This window comes from Dromiciops gliroides, chromosome 1 (genome assembly GCF_019393635.1).
Source record: "Dromiciops gliroides isolate mDroGli1 chromosome 1, mDroGli1.pri, whole genome shotgun sequence".
NCBI lineage: Eukaryota > Metazoa > Chordata > Mammalia > Microbiotheria > Microbiotheriidae > Dromiciops > Dromiciops gliroides.
Genome location: NC_057861.1, coordinates 15602 through 35332, shown reverse-complemented (window position 1 = coordinate 35332; position 19731 = coordinate 15602). Strand labels below are relative to the sequence as shown.

The following is a 19731-nucleotide window of genomic DNA, read 5'->3' as shown; positions in this document are numbered from 1 at the left end:
CTTCAGGTGGAGACCCTGGGCGTCTGCCAAATCCCATTATTTTCTCACATAACCATATCAAATTATATACCAACTTGCCATTTACATATGCAAAATAACACACACATGATAAAATATTAGTAAAAGAGTAGTCCATAAACCCAATTTCTCATAAAAGTATTACTATGTTAGCATGTGTCTAAGTATAACATTAATGTCTCACACTGTGAGGCAATAACACAGTACTTGAAGTTACAAAATAAACTACATGTAATTCTTTTTCCCGAGTGTACAATAAGGCAGAGGAGAGGGTCCCATCCCCACCCCACAGTAAAATTAGAATATAGTACTGAAATTCACTGTTGTGAATTTTAAAATTTAAAATGGATGTACTAGAAAAAGTGTATCCTTTGTAGATAACAATCTGCACAGCTCTCTTAGCAACCACCCCACCCACAATAACCTAACCTTTTCTTTATTGGGGGGGAGGGGAGTGAAATACTATAAATCTGGTTTTCAGTGTCACTTGGATTTTCCAGAATAATTTCATGTGTTCTTTGTCTCCCTGCATCATGTCCATTCAGATGGTGAATCTCTTGGTTATTTGGGTTTTCCAGAACAATTATCAAAACAAATATCTATGACTTCTGCTGGACTTTCTGAAATATCATCTTTGTTATTTAAAGTAGGGAGTAGACATTGGTCTCTGATCACTCTATGGTATGATCAAGTGTTTTATCCTCACTAGATATCCAGACTTCAGATTTCTTTTGTTTGGGCTATTCTTGTATGTGAAGTTCCTTCCACAACAGCAGATCTCATAGGTATGTTATAAACACTTGCTAATACAAAGAATAAATGACCCACTTCTTTTAGTTAGTTAGGGAAGTGAATCTTTGCTAATATCAACATCTTTTTCAGTCCCCAAACATATTATAATTTGTAGGTTATGTCTAGCAATTGACATTGGTGATCTTTTTCTAGAAATGCTTTCAGTGCTAGTGGCGGCAGAAACTGTAGCACTTGCTGTTGAAATGCCAGTCCCCTTCTGAGGCATGGCTCCCTAACAGTTCCCCTCATCAATGTCACAATCATCAGAGTTATGAGGGTTAATAAAACTTAGGAGTGCTCTGACTCAAGACCCATAAAACTGCTGGGCTCTACTTGTAACATGGGCTTGCTGTTAGAGATCGTTTTACTAACCTGACATTGGTTGTCTAAGACTTTGCTCTCAAACTCATTAGTAATAGGTATAGTGGCCATATAACATGCCCTTTCTCTCTTAGAGGCAAACAACCTGATCTTGGTGGCGTATACAAACTTTTCTGCATTCCTTCTTGTGTAGTTACTAAGACTTTGCTAGATGTTGATAAGCCACAGTCCACACAAGAGTTTTGAAAAACATCTTTAGTTAAATCCCCTGAACTCAGCTCCTATGATTTTGAGAGTTTCTCAGTGTCACAGGGTGAAACAGAGTTAATCTTTTTTGTGTGTGTGAGGCAATTGGGGTTAAGTGACTTGCCCAGGGTCACACAACTAGTAAGTGTCAATCATCTGAGGCTGGATTTGAACTCAGGTACCCCTAACTCCAGGGCTGGTGCTCTATCTACTGCACCACCTAGCTGCCCCAAACAGATTTAATCTTTTTTTTTTTTTTTTTAGTGAGGCAATTGGGGTTAAGCGACTTGCCCAGGGTCACATAGCTAGTAAGTGTTAAGTGTCTGAGGCCGGCTTTGAACTCAGGTACTCCTGACTCCAGGGCCGGTGCTCTATCCACTGTGCCACCTAGCTGCCCCCCCAAACAGATTTAATCTTAATTGAATGTCCCCTATTAAGAGTATTTCCATCAACACTTCTTGGTCCCTCCTTTAGAGAAACCTTTTCAATTTCAAAACTCAGGTTTCAGTTTTGTTGCTTCTCCATATGTTCAGCTATTAATTTATTCTTCCCTGGAAATTCTGTTGTTTTATTAGAATTTTTATTGAGGCCTGTTGACTGCTGTTCTAACAAAACTATGTGCAACACAGGATTTGGGTGGTATCTATCATTATCTTGTCATACCATGGTAACTGTAGCATAGGCAGAAGGAGGAGAAGGTGTCAGGATGGGTAGTATAGGGTAAGGCTCTGGAGGCTGCATTTCTTCTTTAGCATTCCCTTCATCAAGGCAACTGCAAGAATGTGGAGATTTCAGAGGGGCAGAGGCTAGTTTTTCAAGGTTCAGAGAGCTGACAATCTTTTCTTTGCTAATTTCATTCACTATATCAGAAGTTTTCCAGTCTATGCATTTTTCATATTTTTGAAGTTGTTTTTCAAACAACTGGGCAATTGCTTGATGAACAAGTCCATACTGTTCCTTTGCACTTCAGAATGCCGTTGTGTTCTCATATCTTGTATTAAATTGAATACATTAAACTCTTCAAGTATTTTTGGAACTTTTGACAAATTCTTTGTATAATCTGCGGCACAAATGGCTCCCGTTCTTCCACAACCTGCACTGCAGTATTTGTAAATAGGCATATTTTCCCTCATAAGGCTGATCATATCCACAATAGAATCAGATAATGAAGGAACATCATGGCCTGGCTGGTTCACATAATGAAACTGATACGGTCAATGAGATTTTTTTTGGAAATTCAAATGATAATTTTTTTTTTTTTAGTGAGGCAATTGGGGTTAAGTGACTTGCCCAGGGTCACACAGCTAGTAAGTGTTAAGTGTCTGAGGCCGGATTTGAACCCAGGTACTCCTGGCTCCAGGGCTGGTGTTCTATCCACTGTGCCACCTAGCTGCCCCTCAAATGATAATGTTTTAATATAGTGATCTGTCTGAGCTTGTTCAGCTTCATGGATTGTATCAAAAATCTTAGTGCACTTTTAATTTTAAGATTTTGGGGATATGTTACATAATTTGAGACTTTGGGGATAAATTGTATAATTTAACATGTGGGGTCAGGGGAAGTGATAATAGTCAGCCACAGGCCTCCATGGGATTAAGTCCTTCAAACCCTTATTGGTCTAAAAGATTGAGTCCAGGGGCAGCTAGGTGGTGCAGTGAATAAAAGCACTGGCCTTGAATTCAGGAGGACCTGAGTTCAAATCCAGCCTCAGACACTTGACACTTGCCAGCTGTGTGACCCTGGGCAAGTCACTTAACCCTCATTGCCTTGCCAAAAAAAAAAAAAGATTGATTCCAAGAAAAAAATCCTTTCATCCTGTGTATACCTTAGCTCCACTCCATCTCACATATTCTCAGGACTACATTTTCCTCCAGACTAACTAACCCTTTCCTATTGAATGTAAGACAGTTACGAGGCCATGGGAATATGAAACATGAAGAAAGAGTGTAAGAAATGTACTTTAAATTTTATATAGATATCATTTTGCCAGTATTACAACAATATATGTAATTGAGTATCAATATTTCATGCCACACATCTTTAACTCAGAAGGTTTCAGTGCTTCACTTGGTCATAAATATCCTGTTTGTTACTCAAACAATGAAGTTCCTATGAGTTGTATGTGAGCCTAAGAGCCGAATCACAATGTGTTCTGTACAATATGTTTAAGAAGAAAGCTCCCTTGTGGAAAAATTGGAACACTAACGCATTGTTGGTGGAGCTGTGAACTGATTTAACCATTCCGGAGAGCAATTTGGAATTATGCCCAAAGGGCGATAAAGCTGTGCATACCCTTTGACCCAGCAATACCACTTTGGGGTCTTTTGCCCAAAGAAATCATGGAGGGCAGCTAGGTGGCACAGTGGATAAAGCACTGGCCCTGGATTCAGGAGTACCTGAGTTCAAATCCAGCCTCAGACACTTGACACTTACTAGCTGTGTGACCCTGGGCAAGCCACTTAAGCCCTATTGCCCCACAAAAAAAAAAAAAAGAAATGAAATCCAAAGAAATCATGGAAAGGGGAAAGGGACCCACATGTACAAAAATATTTCTAGCCACTCTTTATGTGGTGGCAAGGAATTGGAAGTTGAGGGGATGCCCATCCATTGGGGAATGGCTGGACAAGTTGTGGTATATGAATACAATGGAATACTATTGTGCTGTAAGAAACGATGAGCAGGAAGAGTTCAGAGAAACCTGGAGGGTCTTGCATGAGCTGATGAGTGAGATGAGCAGAACCAGAAGAACACTGTACACAGTATCATCAACATTGAGTGTTGATCTACTGTGATGGACTAGATTCTTCTCACCAATGCAATGGTACAGAAGAGTTCCAGGGAACTCATGATAGAAGAGGATCTCCAAATCCAGGGGAAAAAAAGAACTGTGGAGTATAGATGCTGAATGAACCATACTATTTCTTTTGGTTTTGGCGCTGTTGTTTTTCTATTTTGCGGTTTTTCATCATTGTTCTGATTTTTCTCTTATAACATGACTAATGCAGAAATAGGATTAATGTTATTATATATATATATATATATATATATATATATATATATAACCTATATCAGATTACCTACTGTCTAGGGGAGGGGGGGAGGGAGGGGAGGGAGGGAGAAAAATCTAAAATTGTAAAGATTGTATAAACAAAAGTTGAGAACTATCTTTACATGTAATGGAAAAAAATAAAATACTTTATTAATTTTTTTAAAATAAAAGAAAAAATTAAAAAAAGAAAAAGAAAAAAATGCATCATCAAAAAAAAAAAAAGAATATACTATGTGGGGCAGCTAGGCGGCACAGTGGATAAAGCACCGGCCCTGGATTCAGGAGTACCTGAGTTCAAATCCGGCCCCAGACACTTGACACTTACTAGCTGTGTGACCCTGGGCAAGTCACTTAACCCCCATTGCCCTGAAAAAAAAAAAAAAGAATGTACTATGTGCTAGGCACAGTCCTAAGGGCTGAGATTATAAAGAAAGACAAAAGACAAGCCTTGCCCTTATGGGGCTCACAATCTTGTGGCGGAAACAAGTAAACAAATATGCCCAACTAAGGTGTATATTGATAAGTAGTAAATACTTAACAGAACAAAATCATTAGAATCATGAAGGATTGGGAAAGGTTTACTGTGAAATGTGGGGTTTTAGTTTGAATTTAAAGAAAGTCAGGGAAGCCAGGAGGTAGAAAGGAGGTGAAAGAGTATTCCAGGAATGGGGGACATCTAGTGTCACTGGATCAAAGAATATGTGTGTGTTTGGGTGTAAAATTAAATAAGACAGGAATGGTGTGGGAGGAGAGATCATGAAAGACTTTGTATACTAAACTGAAAATATTGTATTTGAACCTTGAGGTGATAGGGAGCCATTGGAGTTTATTCAATATCAGAATGATGATCAGACCTACACTTCAGGAAAAATCACTTTACAGCTGAATGGAGGATGGACTGGAGAGGGGAGAGATTTATGACAGGTGGAATCTCTAGTAGGTTATTGCAATAGTTCAGAAAGAAGAGGAGGGGGCCTGCACTAGGATGCATTAAGAATATAAGGGAAGGGGGCAGCTAGGTGGCACAATGGATAAAGCACTGGCTCTGGATTCAGGAGGACCTGAGTTCAAATCCAGTCTCAGACACTCGACACTTAACTAGCTGTGTGACCTTGGGCAAGTCACTTAACCTTCATTGCCCCATCAAAAAAAAAAAAAGAATATAAGGGAATTGGAAGGAAAGAGGGTGGAAGGACTTGAACATTTTTGTGGAGCTCTCCCAAATCTCCAAATAACTTTTAAAATGCCTCAAATCAAATTCTTAGTGGGATAACCCAAAATAGTTGTGGCATCTCATTTTTCCAGTCCAGAACAGTTTAGAAGCACAGAAAAGTCTGCCTACAAACACTGGGTTTGGGGTTGGGTGGTGATGCTTTGGAGAAGCAGAACAAGTTGTGGGGCTTGCAGGACAAAGAAGCATCAATGGTAGTAGCTTCAGTACAGGCAGTGCCAATAGCATTAAAGGTAATAAACTCCTAGTTAGAGAGAGATTACAGAGTATCCCTGTGGAAGCAAGAGGCACATGAATGGGCACCATTTGGCAACTACTTCAGTCACTACCCAGTTCCTGCCTGCAGAAGAAGATTGATGACCTACCTTCATAAGGAAGGAGAGGTTCCACCTGGGTAAGGACAAGAGTGCAGACCAGAAGTATAGTGACTAGAACTCCCTCTGGATCATACCACCTTGGAAACAGTAAAAACCTATATGTCCCCAGATCCATCCATAAAAGCTCAGGCAAGCCATCTTCTCCAGAGATGAGCAAAGCTCAATTGTAACATGAAGTCTAAAGTCAAGAAATTAAGTTGGAAAAATAAGCAAACAACAACAAATAATCTGACAATAAAAGTTTTATGGAGATAGGGAAGCTCAAGACCCAAACTCAGGAAATAATGACTTAAAAACATCTATAAGCAAAGCCTCAAAGAAAACTGCAGATTGGACAGAACCCCAACAAGAATTCTTAGAAGAGCTAAAGAAAGATATTAAAAGGAGCAAAAATGATTTTACAAATCAAATGAATGCTAGAAGAAAATGAGGGAAATAAATGAGACTGGTGCAAGAAAATTATAAAAAGAGAATTAATATCTTGGTACAAGAGGTACAAAACCTCATTGAAGAATATAACTCCTTAAAAATTAGAAATAGGCAAGTGAAAGGTAATGATTCCATGAAGCATCAAGAAACAATTTAACTAAGTAAAAAAACTGAAAAAATAGAAGAAAAGGTGAAATTTAGCATAGGAAAAAGAACTAACTTGGAAAATAACTAACTAATTTGGGGGGACTAATCTGTGGAGGACTAATCTGGGGACTTTTGACTAACTGGCTATCTGACTGCTATTAATTTAATGTGGGCCATTTATAAAGTTCCACCACACTGCTCCACTCCCAAAATTGATAAGCAAAAGATTAAGAAGCCTCTTAACTAAATAATCAAAGCAGAGTTTATTGCCTAATTCTAATTTTTAAGGAGTTATATATAAATTAGTCAAGTTAATAAAATATTTCTACATCACTTAGCATGAAGGTAGGAGTTGGAGATGAAAAGAAAGAATATGAATTGAGCCTTAAACTGATTGAGGAAAGAAGAATTTGGAAAGATAGTGGCTATGGCTTGAGAGAACCTCAAGTGAAGAGAGATTTTGTAGCAATAATGGAAGATAGAGTATATATACAAAAGTATTTAGAGTTGCTGTGTTTGGAGTGGCAAAGAGGTGGAAATAAAGAGGGAGCACCTTAATTAGGGAGTGATCAAAGAAATTAGGGTATATGAATATAAAAGAATATTATTATGCTGAAAGAAAGGATAAAAAGGAATTGTTACAGTGAAAAAGGAAACAATAGCAATACTATGTAAAGAAGGGGGCAGTAAGTTGGTACAGTGAATAAAGCACCAGCCCTGGATACAGGAGGACCTGAGTTCAAATCCAGTTTCAGACACTTGACACTTACTAGCTCTGTGACCCTGGGCAAGTCACTTAACCCTCATTGCCCCACTTTAAAAAAACAAAAAAAACCCAAATACTATGTAAAGAAAACTTACTGAAAATATATAAGAAGTTGGATCAATGCAATGAGTAATTATACTAAGACATTAAGTTTCAGAGAAGGAGATGACTTGCATTTGTAATGATTGTAATGATGCCACCTGCTGGAGACTTACTGTAGAAAAGCTTCACCATGAGGAGAAGCCATGGAGTCAAGGTCCTTGGTGTCAGGAAGTGATGTTTGCTTATGGGTACTGTCTATCAAGGCTACCAGCCAATCAAGTTGAGGGGCCTCCCATTTCTGGGACGGGAACAGGAAGGAGGAATTGGAGGCTGGCAGAATTGGGCTTCCTATTTGGCTGTGAGAGATCAGCGTAGTGGCAGGACTTTCGCAGGGGAGTTTTATGAAGGCAAGGATTTCAGGCTATAAGAAAAATCTGTTCTCAATCTTTCTCTTTCTTTTACTATCTTTCAATAAACCCTTAAAAAAAACCTAAACTCGTTTATCAGTTATTTTAGTCAGTTTCCCCCCAAAACTGGGGGGACAGATTAGAACCCACATGTAGAATTGTAAATTACACATTTTGGCAACCATGAGTCCCCCCTTTGTTTCTTCAGGAAACACGGGGTGTTTCCTTGATGAAACACATTGAAAGAATGAAGTGTCTTCTCAGAAGAATGTCCTATACCAGTGAAATCATGTGAAATCACTTTCATGTGGGAGAGAGGAGCCCTGCCCTTAAGCATCACCCATATTGTTTACCATGAATAGAACTATCTTCACCCAACATTTATTACAGAAAAATATCTCATAATTACTTCAGACATACCTTCCCAGGAAATCATATGAGGCAACAGAGGATCAGAGCTTATCCAAAACCACACATTTCATTGGAAAATTGCTTATTAGGACCTCCTGAATCATCCTCCTCCTCCTCCTCCTCCTCCTCCTCCTCCTCCTCCTCCTCCTCCTCCTTCGCAATGAGGTCCTCCTGAATCCAGGGCAAGTCACTTAACTCTATTTGCTTCAGTTTCCTCATCTACAAAATAAACTGGAGAAGAAAATGCCAATCTGGTGTCTTTGCTAAGAAAACCCAGAATGGAATCAGAGTCAAACATGACTAAAAATGACTGAACCTTTTACAGATGAATAAATTTAGACAAAAAGAGGTCAAGTAAGTTGCCTGGTGTCACTCAGCTAATATGTATGAAAAAGGATTTGCATACAGTTCTTCAAGACTCCAGGTACAATGCTCTATCCACTGTACCACCTCGGCATGCACACATAACTGAAACAAAAGGTAGTGAAGAATACATGGCACATGAGTGATGTACTGAGCTCAAGGAATTTCAAATAAGGGGAAATCCCTTCCTACTAGAGTCATAAGGAAATACTTCATGGAGGGCCTTATACCCCTGGAAGGATCACTATTTTGATGGATGAAATTGGAGAGGAGAGATTTCTTTGCAAAGTCAACTGTACAGAGTTTTGTTCAAGAAATAGGATCTAAGTTGTACCCACCACATCTATGTCAAAGCTTATCTAAATGACTTCAATTTAGCAATAAGATCTCACACATCTCCTCACTACCACCATTCTTTCCCTAAGAAGGACAGAGAATAACCAAGTTACCTGAAGCATGAGGAGCTCTGGGGACTATCCCTACTGAGTGCATCTCCAGCAGTGTCTTTGCATCCAAGCGAAAAACAAAAGTGGAAAAAAACATGTTTGGGAATCTTCCTCCCTGCTCCCTTCATAGCCAATTGGACAGGAACACCTATAGAATGGTTGCCTTTCTCTGTGTCAGCAAAGGGCCTGTAGGATGCTAAAACTGATAAACATTGCATCAGGCAAATTTTGTTATGAATAGACAAGATAAAAAATTTTCAGTGAGGACAACTTGAAGGAGATCCTGAAGGTTTTAACGTAATGATGTTCGCTGTCTTTTCTAAGTCAAGGGCCATGTTTTCCTTGAATGTGTTCCTTCTTTTCCACCCACCCATCTTAGTGTATTCTTCTTCCCTTCTTTTCATTCATTTCTTAAAACCATCAAGACATTAACAGAACCACTCCCAGGCCTTTTCTATTTAGAGTCCCTCTATGAGCCCCAATATAGATCAGAGGGAACACATCCATAATATCCCTGTATTTGAACGTGTGCTTTATCCTTTCTTTTAGTCCTTAATGCTAGTTCATTTTTGTTTAGTTGTGTTTTTTTATGTTTCTCTTCACTCTTGTGTTTGAACTTCAAAGTTTCTCTGCACTTCTGGTCTTTTCATTAGGAATGCTTGGAAGTCCTTTCATTAAAGGTCATCCTCCTACGCATCCTCGCCCCTCCCCCCACATATTCAGTTTTATTGGGTAAATTACTCTTGACTATAAGACCATGTCATTTGCCTTCTGGCATATCACATTTCAAGGTCTTTGTGTTTTAATAGTGGGTGCTGCCAAATTGGGTGGGATTTTAACTGTGGCTCCTTGGTACTGGAATTGTTTCTTTCTGGCTGCTTGTACTATTATTATTTTATTTTTTGTCATTGACCTGAAAGCTTTGTATTTTGGCTATGATGTATCCTGGGAATTTTCATTGGGAGATTTCTTTTAAGAAGTGATCTGTGGTTTCTCTATTTTCATTTTGTCCTCTACTTCTAAGATATCTGGGAAGTTTTAAGATTTTTTTGAAATCTTATGTCTAGGGTTTGGGTTTTTGGGGGGTTATGGCATTCAGATAGTCCAGTGATACTTAGTTTTCCTTGTGCTGTTGTCCATGACAGTAGTTTTTACTATGAGATACATTACATTTTCTTTTATCTCTTTTTAGCCTTTTGATTTTTTAATAGTAGTTATTGACTTGTGAAGACATGGACTTTTATTTTGTCTTTTTCAATTTCTAGAGATTTTTTTTGTTTGCTTGGGGAAGGTTTGTATCTCCTGTTCCAAGCTGTTAATTCCTTGATTCTTTCTTACATAGCTCTCATTTCTTTTCCATTTTCCCCCTCAAGCACTCTCATTCAATTTATAAAAATGTTTAACTATTGCTTCAACTCTTCCAGGAATTTTAGTTGAGCCCAATGTGTTTTTCTGAGGCAATGCTTGCAGATATGAGTCAGTCTTTTACATTTATGTCTTGAGTGTCCCTGCTACCATAAAAGCTTATGGTGAGGTTCTTTTTTTATTTGCTCATTCTTCCAGCCTACTTCCTGACTTCAGACTTGATGTTAGAACTGAGCTCTGCAGCACTTCTGGAGGTAATGTTTGGGTTGTTCTTGTAGCTGCTTTCTTGCAGTACTAAGTGTTGTCTTATTACAGGATTTCAGGGGAAAGATAGAAGCCTAAAAGTTTTCAGTGTTCCCAAAATGGTCTGATGCAGGGGAGAATTTCATTTTTGCCCTCCTGTTCTGAACTTTATAATTTTCTGACCTGGGTTTGAGTCTGTGCAAAAGTAAACTGCTGCTGGACCCTTCCTATTGGCCAACTTGTAAGCTCTTCTGGCTGGCATAGAGGAGCAGAATTGTAGGTTCTCCTTTATTCTGGGACTTCTGCCCTAATTATTCAAAAGTAGGCTGGACTAGACATTGGAGGGAAGACTCTACTTTGTATCCAAGGTCTGAGCCACAGCATTGCTTCTTCATGCTTCTGAACTTCCTTCATGCAGTAGATGGCCTTGGGGATCTTTGACACCTGACCAGTCTTTAAGGGCTCCACACTAACAGCTGTGTAGTGTGGTAAAAAGTTTTAACAGTCGGTTAGATAATGGAGAGATGCCAGTTTTTTTTTAGGACCACCCTTTTGGGGAGGAGACCAACAACATGAGCTACGCACACCAGTCCGCCTGCGACGCAGGCCAGATTGCCTGCTGAGCACTCGACTTCCGGAGTGCGAGCTTAAAAGGCAAGGAGAGAACGGAAGTGGGGCCTTTTTTCCTGCTCCGCTGGTCTCCTGGCTGCACTGCACAGACAGACGCGGACTGGAGTTTGACTTGGCCCGGCTCTCGGTTAACAGCACGCGCTTGACTCGGTCTCTCTCCCCAAAGGTGGCCTTCGGTTTTTGGTGAGTTTTATACGGAATATAGACTAAGCCTAGACTTAAGACGATTTGTATTGTATTTCTACTTTCCTATCCTTCTAATCAACATCACCTTGTGACTACCATACAATAAAAGCTCTATCTAGAAAACCAGAAGCTTCTTCCATTTACTAGTCTGGGAGATAAATTAAGGGAAAGGTTAAGTAGGGTAGATTTATGATCTAATATCCAATTTTAATCTCACAGTAGTAATATACAGAAGATCAGGATGTATAGAAGACTGTAGAAAGGGAATATATAATAGGTCAGTATTGTTAATAAAGACAATTTCTAAAGATGTTTCAAACGCTATTGGGAGAAAATGAGAGGATGGAACTTTGGCTTGAGGATGGATGGAATAACTGAGCAATGACAGAATTGCTTAGCTCTTCTTTTGCTTCTCTTTGCCAAGGAGAATGACCTTTACACTTGAAGTGACAGAGAAGTAGTTAAGAAGTTGATATAGAAGATAAGCAAGCATGAAGTCCAGCAGTGAGAGGCAGAAATATAAATTCTATTTAAAAGAATTGTAGACAATATAAAATATTTGGGAGTCTACTTGCCAAGACAAACCCAGGAACTATAAGAATACAATTACAAAATACTTTTCACACAAATATAATCAGATTTAAACAACTGGAAAAGTATCAGTTGCTCATGGGTAGGCCAAGCCAATATAATAAAAATTATATTCTTGACCATTTGTTCTTCAAGATAAATTTTGTTACTTGTTCTAGCTCTATGAAATAATTATTTGGTAGTTTGATTGATATGGTACTGAATAAGTAAATTAATTTAGGTAGAATTGTCATTTTTATTATACTAGCAAGAATATCAAGGGAATTAATGGAAAAAATAAAAAGAAAGGTGGCCTAGTAATACCAAATCTCAAACTATATTATAAAGCAGTGTTCATCAAAACTATTTAGTACTGGCTAAGAAATAGAGTGGTGGATAAGTGGAATAGATTAGGTAAATAAGACACAGTAACTATAGTAATCTGCTGTTTGATAAATTCAAAGACTCCTGCTTCTGGGATAAGAACTCACTATTTGACAAAAACTTCTGGGAAAACTGGATAGTTGGCAGTAACTAGTATGGCAGAAACTAAACTAGGCATAGATCAACATCTCACACCACATACCAAAATAAGGTCAAAATGGGTACATTATTGAGAAATAAAGGGTGATATCATAAGTAATTTAGAAGAGCAAGGAATAGTTTACCTGTCAGATCTAGGAAGAAGGGAAGAATGTATGAACAAACAGGAGATAGAGAGCATTATGAGATGTCAAATGAATAATTTTTATTACATTAAATTTAAAAGGTTTTGCACAAACAAAACCAATGCAACCCAAATTAGAAGGAAAGCAAAAAGATGGAAAACAATTTTTACAGCCAATGTTTCTGACAAAGGCCTCATTTTCAAATATTCAGAAAACTGAGTTAAATTTATAAGAATACAAGTCATTCCACAACTGATAAAAGGTCAAAGGAAATGAAGAGGCAGTTTTCAGATGGAAAAATTAAAGCTATCTACAATCATGAAAAAATGTTCTAATTCACTATTAATTAGAGAAATGCAAATTAGAACAATTCTGAGGTACCACCTCACACATATCAGATTAGTTAATATGACAGAAAAGGAAAATGACAAATGTTGGAGGATATGTGGAAAAATTGGAACATTAATGCATTGTTGGTGGAGTTGTGAACTCTAACCATTCTGAAGAGCAATTTGGAACTATGCCCAAAGGGCAATAAAACTGTGCATACCCTTTGATCCAGAAATAGGACAATTAAGTCTGTATCCAAAAGAGATCATAAAAAGGAAAAAGGATCCACATGTACAAAAATTTTTATAGTAGCTCTTTTTGTGGTGGCCAAGAATTGGAAATTGAGGGAATACCCATCAACTGGTGAATGGCTGAACAAGTTGTAGTATATGAATGTTATGGAATACAAATGTTCTATAGGAAATGATAAGCAGGCAGATTTCAGAAAAACTTGTTAAGATTTACATGAACTGGGGGGCAGCTAGGTGGCGCAGTGGATAAGCACCGGCCCTGGATTCAGGAGGACCTGAGTTCAAATCCAGCCTCAGACACTTGACACTAACTAGCTGTGTGACCCTGGGAAAGTCACTTAACCCTCATTGTCCAGCCAAAAATAAAAAAAGATTTACATGAACTGATGCCATGTGAAGTGCACAGATCCAGAAGAACATTGTATATAGTAACAGCAACATTGTGTACTATGATAGACTTAGCTCTTCTTTTTATTTTTTCTGGGGCAATGAGGGTTAAGTGACTTGCTCAGAGTCACACAGCTAGTAAGTGTCAAGTTTCTGAGGCCAGATTTGAACTCAGGTCCTTCTGAATCCAGGGCCGGTGCTTTATCCATTGAGCCACCTAGCTGCCCCTGGATTTAGCTCTTCTCAGCAATACAATGATCCAAGACAATTCCAAAAGATTCATGATGGAAAATGCTATCCACATCCAGAGAAAGAATGATGGAATCTGAATGCAGTTTGGAGCATACAATTTTCACTTTTGTTGTCCTTTTAATTTTCATAGCTTTTCCCTTTTGTTCTGCTTCTTCTTTCACAACATGGCTAATGTGGAAATATGTTTAAGATGATTATACATATATAACTTACATCAGATTGCTTGCTGTGTTGGGAAGAGGGCTAGGGAGAGAGGGAGAAAAATTTGGGACTCAAAATCTTACAAAAATGAATGTTGAAAATTATCTTTACATGTAATTGGGAAAAAGAAGATAAATAAGCAAATAGCAATCAACACACATTAAGTGCCTACTAAATGATGTGCTGGCAGTATGCTAAGTACTTGGGATACAAAAAGAGGCAAAAGCCAGTACATGCTCTCAAGGATTTCACAGTCAATGGGGAAAGACAGATATTAAAAAGCTATGTATAGGATAAAAGAGAGATAGCACTACAATTAGTGGTGGTTGATAAAGGCTTCCTGTAGATGGGACTTTAGTTGGGACTTAAAGAAAGTCAGGGAAGATAGTAGGTATTGATGAGGAAGGAGAGCACTACAGGCATGGGGGATGGGGAGGGGGGAAGAGGGTGGAATCAAGTGAAACTGCCCAGAGCCAAGGCATAGAGTGTTTTGTTTGGGGAACAGCAAGGAAGCCAGTATTACTAGATTTAAGATTATGTGATGAGAAGTATGGTGTAAAAAGACTGGAAAGGTAGGCAGGGGGTAGTTCATAAAGGGCTTTGAATGCCAAACAGAAAACTTTGTATTTGATCCTGGAGGCAATGGGGAGCCACTGTTGTTTATTGAGTGAGAGTAGAGGAACATTGTTAACATGGTCAGACTTATTCTTTAGGAAAATCATTTTAGTGGATAAATAGAGGGTGAATTAGAGTAGGGAGAGACTTGAGGTAGGCAATAACTCAGGTGAGAAGGAAGTGATGAGGGCCTGATCTAGATTGGTGGCAGTTGGTTGTTGTCCTTCATCCTTAAAAAGAGGGCCAAAATGATATCACTATGTTAGGGGGTGGTGGCAGTATTAGAGGAGAGAAGTGATCATATTTGAGAGAGGTTGCAAAAGTAAAGTCTACAGACTTTGGCAACAGATTGGATATGAGGTTGAGAGTTAGGGAGAAGTAGAGCATGAAACCTTGGTTGTGAGCCCGAGGGACTTGGAAAAAGTGCCAACTGACATCTTGGTTGTGAAATGATTAAGATCAAATATCTTTTTTATTGATCCCATTTATAGTTTTTTGTTTGTTTGTTTGTTTGTTTTTTGTAGGGCAATGGGGGTTAAGTGACTTTCCCGGGGTCACACAGCTAGTAAATGTCAAGTGTCTGAGGCCAGATTTGAACTCAGGTCCTCCTGAATCCAGGAATGGTGCTTTATCCACTGCGCCACCTAGCTGCCCCCATCCCATTTATAGTTAATTGATTTTGTTCTGTATCTTCTTAAGTCATAGTTCTTTGTCTCTGAACTTAGTTTAGAAATCAAGGAGGCCTACAATGAATTAATTCAGTTCTCTTGCTAATGACTGTTCTATTGCCTCAAGGAATCCTGCTATCAGTTGGGGGTGCAGGTAGACACCAGGGAGTCTGCTCTGGTATCTTTACCAAGCTTTAAGTATGTCTGGTTTGCTATCCAAAGAAATCTGGCCAATTATCTTTTAATCTTGCAGGTGGTGGGGGCAGCTAGGTGGCACAGTGGATAAAGCATCAGCCCTGGATTCAGGAGGACCGGAGTTCAAATCCAGCCTCAGACACTTGACACTTACTAGCTGTGTGACCCTGGCCAAGTCACTTAACCCTCATTGCCCCAGGGGGAAAAATCTTGCAGGTGGACTCAAACAATGAACACAAGTTAGTCACAGGAGGAAAAGTGGGGAGTTGTTGCTAGCTCCCATTCCCACCCAATCATATTGTCTCCCATGCGTCACTTATGTAACCAGTAATGTATTCAACCCCATAATATCACAAATCCTGTTCTGTTCTTTGTTTTGTACTCCTCAAAACCTATAAAAGAAGAGCTTTTGTTCAGGAGCTGTCATTTTGGCCAGAGGCAGCCATTTGATCCATTTTATTAATGGCTATACGTGTCACTGTTAGAGATGATTATCAAAGAGATGGTAAGTGGCCATTCAAAAACAGAAACATTGGTCCCAAAGAGCCAGTGTCACCTCATCAAGCCAAGAAATGAGAGCTGAACCATTTCCCTTTTCCACAAGGTTACTAAACTGTGAGATCATGGAGATGCTAGAGACAGAATTTATCTTGGTTTTAAAGAAGCATTTTTTTTTCATATAAGGTATTTTATTTTTCCGTCACATGTAAAGATAGTTCTCAACTTTCATTTATACAAGCTTTACAATTTCAGATTTTTCTCCCTCCCCTCCCTCCCCCCTCCCCTAGACAGCAGGTTATTTGATATAGGTTATATCTATATATCTCTATACATATACATATAGATATACACACATAATAACATTAATCCTATTTCTGTATTAATCCTGTTACAAGAGAAAAAATCAGAGCAGTGATGCAAAACCTCAAAAAAAAAAAAAACAGCACCCAAAACAAAATAAATAGTATGGTTCAATAAGCATCTATACTCCACAGTTCTTTTTTTTTTTTTTCTTGGATTTGGAGATCCTCTTCTATCATGAGTTCCCTGGAACTCTTCTGTACCATTGCATTGGTGAGAAGAATATAGTCCATCACAGTAGGTCAACACTCAATGTTGATGATACTGTGTACAATGTTCTTCTGGTTCTGCTCATCTCACTCATCATCAGCTCATGCAAGACCCTCCAGGTTTCTCTGAACTCCTCCTGCTCATCATTTCTTACAGCACAATAGTATTCCATTGTATTCATATACCACAACTTGTCCAGCCATTGCCCAATTGATGGGTACCCCCTCAACTTCCAAAGAAGCATTTTTGAGGAAGCATCTCATACTATTCCCATTGAAAAGGTGGAGACAATACTACAAATGACTAGACAATAAATACAGTTAGATTTGCAATTACTTACATGCCTGGATTCCAAAAATAGTCAGAAATACAAAAATGGCATACTTATCAAATTTATAAATGATGCAATGTTGGGAAGGAAAGTTAACACATTGGAAAACAGAGGGGATCCCTTAAACTTGGGTTGAACAAAAGACTTTAGATACATAGGAAGACATGGTTTGTTGCTGTTCAGTCATTTTTCAGACATGTCCAACTCTTCATGGTCCCATTTGGGGGTTTTGTGGCAGAGATACCAGAATGGTTTGCCATTTCCTTCCCTGGCTCATTTTACAGATAAGGAAACTGAGGCAAACAGGATTAAGTGACTTGCCTGGTTCACACAGCTAGTGTTTGAGGTTAGATTTGAACTCAGGAGGATGAATTTTCCTGAATTCAGGCCTGGCACTCTATCCATTACACCACCTAGCTACTCCTGGTATGATTAGAAAACTGTTTATCTGAAAAAGATATGGATGTTTCAGGGCACTGCAAGATGGGTAAGAGTCAGCTGAGTAATATAGCAGCCAGAAAAGCAAATATGCTTTTGAGTTGCATTAAGACACACTTCAAGACACTTGAGAAATAGGAGAAAGTCTCTCTGCACACAGGCCTGGTAGACTATATCTGGTGAATCAGGGTGCTTTTAAAGACCTTTTTTTTAACCTAAGTGTGAGGCTATATTTATTCCCTTTAAATTTCAGCTTTCCCAAGGCCACAGTGCCCATATTTTTGCATTTCTCCACAACTGTCAGGGTAATTGGTCCATCAACTGATCTGTTGAAGTTTGAAAAATTTTCCATATATGGAATGAATGGTAACTTAATATGTTAAGGACAAAAATCTCGTTTCTTTTTAAGGTTTGGAAGCCATCAAATGAATATTCTTTTTGTGACTGAAGGCAACTTTTTCTCAAACACAACACCAACTTTTTTTTCTTTTACATTCTTCATATCTTTCATTATTCCAAATTACTGTTGGATCATTCATATTATTTGTCTTTTTTTTTCTGAGGAGCAATGAGGGTTAAGTGACTTGCCCAGTGTCACACAGCTAGTGTTATGTGTCTGAGGCCAGGTTTGAACTCAGGTCCTCCTGAATCCAGGGCCAGTGCTTTATCCACTGTACCACCTAGCTGCCACGGATCATTCATATCAAATAAGCACTATTAGGTGTTTTATACCTGCTGGGTTTTTTTTTTGTTTTTTACTAATATGGCACTTTCTTTTGTCTGTCCTTTTAAAAATCTCTTTTCTTTCTTTTTTTTTTTTTTTGGTGAGGCAATTGGGGTTAAGTGACTTGCCTAGGGTCACACAGCTAGTGTGTTAAGTGTCTGGGGTCAGATTTGAACTCAGGTCCTCCTGACTCCAGGGCTGGTGCTCTATCCGCTGGGCCACCTAGCTGCCCCTAAAAATCTATTTTTGAACTAAGCTTTCTGGTCAGAGATTATTACTAGTGCAGCTAGAACTTGAGAAACACTACTAGTCATATTGGGGACAAAACTCTTGGGCTCAGAGGCATCCAGAACTGTGAAGTGCTTCTTTTCTGTTTCCAAATAGGCACAGCCCTCTTGTACTCTTTTTTTGTTTGTTTTGGGGGGAGGGCAATAAGGGTTAAGTGACTTGTCCAGGGTCACACAGCTAGTAAGTGTCAAGTGTCTGAGGCTGGATTTGAACTCAGGTCCTCCTGAATCCAGGGCCGGTGCTTTATCCACTGTGCCACTTACCTGTCCCACCTCTTGTACTCTTTTAACAATGTCTCCTTCTTGATTTATATCCTAGGCCATGAGAAGTATCAAGTTTCTCTTTTTTGCTTTAGTTTTTCTCTCATATTTTCCAAGTGTTCTTTTGTCAGCTATCCCAGTCAAATACAGTGATTCTTACTCGGTAGTTGATTTACTAGCATCTACGTGCCCAACAAATCCTGCGTACATACTTTTTTTTTTTAATTAGGAGTACCCCCTCAGTGCTACTACAGATTTAGGTTTTGGGATTTCTTCTTCCTCCATCATCCATCTCCTAAGAACCACTTCCTAGCTCTGCCTCACCCCCTTCTCTGTTAGGACTCTCTTGAGATTTTTCCATCACAGGTTGTAGGCTCGGTGCTAACACATTCTGCTCTTGAGAAGGGCCGGGGGGGGGGGGGGGGGGGGGGGGGGGGGGGGGGGGGGGCTTTGGGGGCTGCCAGGGTGGGAGGCAGGGGGGGTCTTTCTAATCACTCGGCTCAACAGCTATCCCTTTCAGAACTCCTCTGGAATGTCCCCAGGCATCGCCCTGCGCCTCGTGCCTCGCACTTTACGGAAGCTGCTCTTTTTCCTGAGAATCGGGACCACGTAATTCCTTCTCAATTCTGCAGCGGGAGGACTTGCGCTTCCAGGGATGGAGAGTTTAAGGAGCGCTGGCATTTGTCCTGCCGGCAGGGGGCGCGCTCAAGGCCTCCTCCCTGACTTTAGGCATCAGCTCCCCCCGCCCCCCCCCCGGGAGTCATTCATTTCTAGGGCAAAGGTCACTCTCGGGGGTACAAGAAACCGTTCGGTTTTCCTCCCTTGCCCTTTCTCCTACACATCCCGACTCCTAGCAACTGGGCTTCCAGTCTCGAGACCTTTCACCCTCCCGGAGACAGGCTGGGAGGCGGGGAAGGAGGCCCGTCCTCCTAGACACCTCCCCAGGTCACGTGACAAAAGACGAGAGGCTATTTCCCGCTTCGAAACATCATTTCCTGTTTTCATGGTCCCGG

At 39.6% G+C, this 19731-nt stretch overlaps 1 pseudogene; it reads right to left on the bottom strand.

The window, feature by feature from the left end:
- Positions 1 to 549: 549 nt before the first annotated feature.
- On the bottom strand, positions 550 to 19723 carry LOC122747875 (annotated as a pseudogene).
- Between the last annotated feature and the right edge of the window lie 8 nt (positions 19724 to 19731).